Raw genomic sequence first — 8,149 nt, 5'->3', positions numbered from 1 at the left:
TGGGTAAAAAGACACCCTAAACCCTCCTTCTCGTCTAAAGTTAATTCCGTGACCCGAACACGCCATTCATTAGGAGAAATGATCTCTTAGAATGGAGGCGTCACTTGTGCAATAAACTGCAACGTCACTTAGCCTTGCGGGTTGATCGTAAGAAGTTTTGCCATTCCGTGGATTAAGGTTGGCAGGTTCTTGCGCCAGTTTAAACTCGCAAGGGGAAAAGGGTAGTCGTCCTTTTACTCTATCCTCATTAGGAAAACTTTGTCAAGTTAAGGGAAGCTAGGCATTTGCTTGGACGCAAATGATTAATCAATAAACTAAAGCGACATGGTCGCCGGAATTTACCATAAACCAATACTAAGTATTGACAGGGTATGACCCTAGCCCAAGGACGATAGGAATCTTGCCAAATTGCAATTGATTCCGGATCGAATGCGGGTTGCATTCGGAGAAAAAGGAGTCACTCCTTAACAGTTTGCCAGCTAAAACGACCACTGGAATTGATTGTGCTTGTAACAGTTTAGAAAGCACTGTTTGCATTGTTTGCTCAATGAACTAAAGGATGAAACAATATCTAAATACTTCAGGTTGAAGGCCTGAAGGGAGAGGCAGCTTCAGTTACCCCCGACTGCCTGCTTGACCCTAACCAAGGGGGTTGTTAACCGCGCCGGGGACGTGGACCGAACCCGCCGTGAGAGGTCTCTCCGTTGAGTTCTACTTGGAGCAGGAGGACGCTTGGGTGCCAGAGGGGGCTCTGGCCGTAAATCCCTCGCCTTTCGGGCCCTGCACAAGAGGCTAACGTGACTCAGGATTGGATCTCGAGGCCCGCATACTAGTCTACGGGCAGAAGCTTGGATTAGTGATCCCTGGTGGATTACTGGATAGCCTTCGGGCGGATTATGAACAAGCCTACGGGCGGAACTCCTTGTATTTCAAAGATAAAAAGATAAAATGATAATAAAGAAGTTGTTTGACATTGTTTTCTTTATGTCCTGTGATAAGATTACGTGAAGGAACCAGTGCTTAACAGGGTTAATCAAAGAAGCTGTTTGTTATATGTCAAATTAATGTGGTAGGTAATTACATAACTAAAACAAAGCGAGGAAGGTGCGGAGGATGGACCATGGGTCCGTCCTATGGATGGGTGGTCCCGATTAGCCGGGAACTTTTCTCAAAAATCTTCAATGAACAGAGGGATGATCATCATCGCCGAGCAAATAACGAGAAGGATGACTTAGATTTACCTGTTACCCAATTCACACTGTTTTAGGGAAACGGAATGGGACTATGCCTTATGGCAGAGAGGTTGAGCATGGCATCCCTCTCGTTTCCCATTCTCCTTGAACCAAGTGCAGCGTGAATCCGCTTCGGACCTGGCGTTTCTGCGTAAAGTAGTTCACTCGGGTCTGACGCTAGTTGCTGCTAGCTAATGACCAAACTAGAAAACCTTAATTCCGGTCGATCCTAAGTGGGAAACGGCCAGGACCCTTCCGCTACGTGGCAGACGCGGAAAGACCTAGATTACAAAACCCGTAACATTCTATGGGAGTGCCGGGCGGAGTTCTCTAGACAGCCTTCCGACGGACTGCCAAGACGTGTCCTAGAGGATTCTAGTGGACACGTTACAGTTGGTATCAGAGCCGACCAACAATGGAATTGTTTTCATGAGATTTCATTAAAAATGAAGTAAAGAAATTGTTCCTGTCCAAACATTTCCTCATCTTCAATACTGTCTTGCACAATTACGAAGCGTGGAACAAGTTTTTGGTGTTCCGGATCATGTTTATGACTGCAATGCATTCTCCGCATTATAGGCAGAGAATTGAAATGATGAACATCCTGGAGCAGATTTATAATCCATCACCTTTATATATAGAACGAAGATGGACTGGGTCTTCAGGAATCTACTACATAGCTGCCCACCGGTTCGCTTATCTACAGACCAACCTGAAGAGGATCAAGTGGTTGGAAGATTTGAAAGTCGTGAAGCTGTTCATTTTTGTGGAAGCTCACGTAAATTCGACTTTGCATATTCGAGGTCGGAGAGTTGAATTGAACTCATATGTATATGAGGAAGTAACCCGTGTAATTCCAGCTGATAGGATTAAGGTATTGGGCCGCCATGGGAAGTATGGATTCCAGCGGAAAGGATATCCTGAGCTTCCGATGAATTATCGATTCCTAAAGATTCATGACCCAAAACCCTACTATTACACAGTTCCTGTAGACAAATCCAATACAATGTTGTTCTCCCCAAACTAAATGTAATGATTGGATTATCATCACACGAGATGTTGTATAAGGCTACGCCATATAAATATAAATAAGGACTTCTTTTTATCACTATCCGATTGTGCATCAGGGTTGTTGCAAAAAGTTAAGTAGCTTCATGATCTACGAGATAGCTGAACTAAAGATAAGCTAATGTCAATTATCATACAATAATGTTAAGAAAACTTTTACTCGGGCACAACCCCAGGTACAGGTTCCAAATTCGCCCCCTACATCAAGTACTACTGTGATCCAGGAGAAGAAGTTCCTCCTCAAACAGATAAAGCCACCCGAGTTTGACGGGAGAGGCAGATTCGTCCAGTCGGATGCTGAGATTTGGATTGAATCTATGGAGGACTACTTCGAAGCAGCTGGCACTGCACCTACCAATCAGGCCATGCTCGCCAAATTAAAACTCACCGGTGAAGCCAGACTATGGTGGAAACAATGGTGCAGGGATCAAGGGATTTCAGAGGGGTCCGTTACCTGGGAGAAGTTAAAGCAAGCCGTGCAAGGCAGATATTTGCCACCTGCATATCGTACACAGAAAATGAATGAGTTCTATGAGCTAAAACAGTTAGGACTCACCCTTGACGCATACTACTCTAAGTTTGTCTCACTGTTAAAGTATGCGCCACAAATGGACACGACACAACAGGTGTCCAAATTTTGCGCAGGCTTAAATCCACCTGTAAATACCCGTCTCGAATCTATGCGTCCATCAGATCTTCAGGATGCACTCATTCGAGCGGCACCTATAATTCAGGAAGTGCAAGCTAAACCAAGGGGTATTAAGAATTGGTCTTATAGCGACCCGAACAGAGGAGCATTCAGACCCCAGGTTAAGAGAGTTCAAGGCCACAATCAGGGACAAAGGAAGAAAGCAAGGACAAATAATGTCAACAACTTTGTTCCTACTCATGGTAATGGCCGAAACATCCGATGTTTCCACTGCAATGAACTCGGTCACTTCAAAAGGCAATGTCCCAAGCTTAGCGAAGGACTCCGTCAAGGTGCTGGCCGCGGTCAAGGAGCCGCCACCCGTGGTAGAGGAAGAGCTGCCTACATTATCAATAGGCAAAGATGTGAAGCAGAGGAAGAGGAAGATCCGACTATGGAAGCGGATTTCGAAAGAGCGACGGTCCATGCCGCTCTACATAAGAAGGGCCCGAATCGCCAATTCTCGGTGATTCAAACACTGTCGGACTATCGAGGTAAAGGTTTCAAAACCTTGATTGACTGTGGCAGTACACATTCCTTTATCTCACCAGCGTGTGCTAAGAGATTAGGAATAGCCACAGTAGAAGCATCTACCCTACTTGTGGAATTGGCAAACGGTCGTGAGGTAACTTGTACTAGGCAAACTGCTAAGGAGGAGTTCTATCTGGGAGGAAAGAAAACCTCAGTCAAATTCAGAGTCATGAACTTAGGTATCCATGAGTGCCTACTCGGGATGGATTGGCTTAAGCCTAATGACGCTCATATCCACTGTGAAAAGGGTCAAGTTTCCTTTCAAAACTCTGAAAGAGAGTTTGTTACAACTCAAGGTGAGGCAGGAGTGCCAAGGATCCAGTTAGCCAAAGTATCGCGGATCATAAAAGGGGTTAGTAAAGGATTACCTGTTTACTTGATCAAACTCAACAAGTTAGATCAAAAGCAAGAGTCTCATGAGGGACCCTCTTGGCTAAAAGAATACGCTGACGTATTCCCTGAGGAATTAACTGAACTTCCACCTCCAAGAGAAGTTGATCATGAAATAAGGCTAATACCTGGAGCTGCGCCAATTGCAAAGAGACCTTATAGAATGTCCATTCCGGAGGCTATTGAGTTGAAGGAACAACTCAAGCAACTGTTAGATCAGGGTTACATCCGGCCTAGCAACTCACCATAGGGAGCTCCAGTTCTATTCCAGAAGAAGAAAGATGGGACACTTCGACTATGTATTGATTACCGAGGGTTGAATCAATCAACAGTCAAGAACAAGTATCCTATTCCTAGAATAGATGAGCTTCTCGATCGCCTTCAAGGTGCAAAGATCTTCTCCAAAATTGATCTCAGGTCAGGTTATTACCAAATCAGGATCAAGGATGAAGATATTCCAAAAACGGCCTTCAATACAAGATATGGGCACTTTGAATTCTTGGTTATGTCATTCGGGCTTACAAATGCACCTGCCACCTTCAATAGATTAATGCAGGATATTTTTAGACCATATCTTGATGATTTCGTGCTTGTCTTCTTCGATGACATTTTAGTCTATTCTAAACAGGAAGAAGATCATGAACCTCATCTACGGATTGTTTTGGAGACAATGAGGTCTCATAAGCTGTATGCAAAAATGAAGAAGTGTGCATTCTTCAAACATCAGATTGAATATCTAGGATTCATAGTATCATCAGAAGGAATATCAGTAGACCCAGCCAAAGTCAGAGATGTGCTTGAATGGCCAATACCAGTATCCGTCAAAGAAATACGCAGTTTTCTTGGCTTGACAGGATGGTATAGGGTCTTTATCAAAAACTATGCTTTGATTGCAGCACCTCTTACCGACTTACTAAAGAAGCAGACTTCTATTACATGGTCAACTCCCGAGCAAAATAGCTTCAACCAATTGAAGCAATGTTTGGTATCAGTACCTATTCTGAAACTTCCCGACCTCAATAAGGAGTTCGAGGTAGTAACTGATGCCAGCATTCTTGCCTTGGGGTGTGTACTCATGCAGGAAGGTCATCCCGTAGCATATTCTTCAAGGAAATTGAAGAGTCATGAAAAGAATTATGCCACGCATGATCTGGAGTTATTAGCTGTAATCCATGCTCTAAAGCTTTGGAGACACTACCTGTTGGGTAACAAGTTTACTCTAGTAACAGATCATAAGAGTCTCAAATGGATTTTTACCCAGAACGAGCTCAACATGAGGCAACATCGATGGATCGAAGTATTGGAGGAGTATGATTTTGAAATCAAGTATCGACCAGGGAAAGAGAATGTAGTTGCCGATGCACTCAGTCGCAAGGCATTCCTAAATTCCCTAATCTTGCAGAATCCATCAACGGCCAGATCTCTGGCTACAAAGGTATCTATGCCAAGCAACCCTATACTCGAACTAGTTAGAGAGGAGGCATGCCATGATTTGGCCTACCAAACCATGATAAAAGAAATAGCTACCAAAGAGCATAATCTGAAGTCACAAGCTAAGTATCGGGAATTTTCCACTGATAATGGACTTGTTTATTATAGAACAAGGTTATGTATACCAACAAGCTAGTCACTTAAGCAAAAGATATTATGGGAAGCTCATGATTCCCCTTTCGCAGGACATCCTGGCTATGCAAAAACTCTTAATGCAGTTAGGAAGAGCTATCATTGGGAGAGGCTCAAGGGTGACGTCCTCAAATATGTCACCAAATGTTTGTCTTGCCAACGTATCAAGGCTGAACATGTCATGATGCCAGGAAAATTGCAACCACTTGACATTCCCCAAATGAAATGGGAATTCATTAATATGGATTTTGTGGTGGGCTTACCCCAAGTCCAAGGAGGGTACAACTCTTAATGCAGTTAGGAAGAGCTATCATTGGGAGAGGCTCAAGGGTGACGTCCTCAAATATGTCACCAAATGTTTGTCTTGCCAACGTATCAAGGCTGAACATGTCATGATGCCAGGAAAATTGCAACCACTTGACATTCCCCAAATGAAATGGGAATTCATTAATATGGATTTTGTGGTGGGCTTACCCCAAGTCCAAGGAGGGTACAACTCCATTATGGTTGTAGTTGACATGCTTACTAAGGTTGCACACCTGATTCCAGTAAAGACAAACTATAAAGCCTCCGACATTGCAAGAGTGTTTATCAAAGAGATATTCAAGCTACATGGGTTACCTAGAAGGATCATTAGCGATCGAGATTCTCTTTTCACTTCACACTTTTGGAGAGCTATCTTTGAAGCTATTGGAACTCAACTCTGTTTTAGCACTGCCTACCATCCCCAAACAGATGGACAAACAGAACGAGTAAATCAAATCATTGAGGATATGCTTAGGGCTTACTGCTGTCGGGAGCCGAAGAGGTGGATTCAATACTTGCCGTTAGTAGAATTTGCTTACAATGCTTCTTACCAGCAGAGCATTCAAATGACGCCTTTCCAGCCATTGTATGGTCATGATTGTCGAAGTCCCCTAAACTTTTCTGATCCTACCCTAAGGGTGGAAGCTTCAAGACAAATGTTGGAGGACATGGATGACCAAATAAGGTCAATAAGACAAGATATACAAGCAGCCAAAGATAGACAAAAGGCATATGCGGATTTGAAACGCCAAGAGAGGGTCTTCGGAGAAGGAGACATGGTCTTCATTCGTGTACGGCCGAAAAAGAGTTCTCTATCTCTAGGTGAATGCAAGAAGCTAAGTCCAAGGTATTGTGGACCGTATAAAATCCTCAAATGCCTGGGACCCAATGCTTATAAATTGCAACTTCCTGATAACCTAAAAGTTCACAATGTATTCCATATTAGTCTCTTAAAAAAATATGTACCCAACCCAAATCATGTACTTGATGACCAACAAGTTGTAATGCCTAGTCAAGGAGTCCTTGAACTAAGACCGGAAAAGATTTTAGATGTCAGGGAGAGACAATTGAGATCTAGAACCCTGAAAGAATGCCTCGTCCAGTGGAAATATTATCCCGAAGAGGATGCTACCTGGATGGATGAAAACTCTCTCAATCTTCAATATCCCCAGTTTATCTCGAGATGAGGACATCTCGATTCTTCTAAGGGGGAGAGAATGTAATATTCCCACCCGTGAATATTGACGTTCCGCACACGACATAAACCTTGTGCAAAGGTTATCTCTTGCATTGAAATTATTGGCAGTGTAATGTGTGACCCGCACGCGTGAAATGGGGTCCCCCGCATTGGTAAATCAAAACCGGGAGTTCAAAACCGCAAGTTTCACAAAAACACCCTCTTGGGAGGGGCAATTTGAATAATTCAAGGCAAATTTTTTTATTTTTAACCCTTTTTCTCTAGCCGATACATGGCTGGAGAAGAGGGAGTGTGGGGAGGATGCGGATATGGAAGTCGTGGCCTGCATGGGAGGGGGGGAACCCATGCAAGGGGGGCCACGTGGTGGAGGCCTTCTCCCCCCCCCATGCCTATATAAACACCCCCTAGGAAGAGGCTAGAGGAGAGTGAGGTCGCCGTGCTGCAGGAGGTCGCGGTGCTGGAGGGAGGTCGCCGTGCCAGAGAGAGGTCGCGGTGCTGGAGGGAGGCCGCCGCGCTGCCGCCACAGTCTGCCAGCCGCCATAGTTCGCCGCCACGGCCGCCAAACAGCCACAATCCGCCGCCCGCCTGGATCACGACCCCTTCCCCCCTCGACGTTGCTGCAGTCAACTAGAAGCTTCTAAGGGGGCTTTCTTAAGCCCCCTTCCCACTAGGTCCCATAAGCCCCGTTTCCACGAGCTTTCCGGGATCTTAAAATCCATACCCTATAAATGGGTATTCCTACATAAGGGGGAAGTAAACATATTTTGAGACTACTTGCCAAGACTCGGAGGAAATTTAGAGAGCCATAAAGGGTAAGGATAAACCCCGGAGCCCAAATCCTCTACATCTACGATGGCTCCAAAGCCAAAGTCACAAGGCGCACATGTGGAGGTCTCTTCCCCGAGCATACAAGTGGATATCTCCCCGAGCCCACAAGTCCAGGTTTTTTTCAAGTTTATTCCCGCATAAAGAAATATTTAGGCACGCTTAATTCCATAAGGAAGAACGCATTTTACGCTTATTTTTAATGCATGTGGCAGTGTTAAAAATACATTTGATAAATTATCTCTTTAAACATTAGATAAGGTTTATGCATGTCATGAAATTGAAACG

The sequence above is a fragment of the Lygodium microphyllum genome, chromosome 8, assembly GCF_053477565.2.
Source record: "Lygodium microphyllum isolate KBCC chromosome 8, Lygodium_microphyllum_v1.1.10, whole genome shotgun sequence".
Taxonomy (NCBI): domain Eukaryota; kingdom Viridiplantae; phylum Streptophyta; class Polypodiopsida; order Schizaeales; family Lygodiaceae; genus Lygodium; species Lygodium microphyllum.
Note: the sequence above shows the minus strand (reverse complement) of the source record.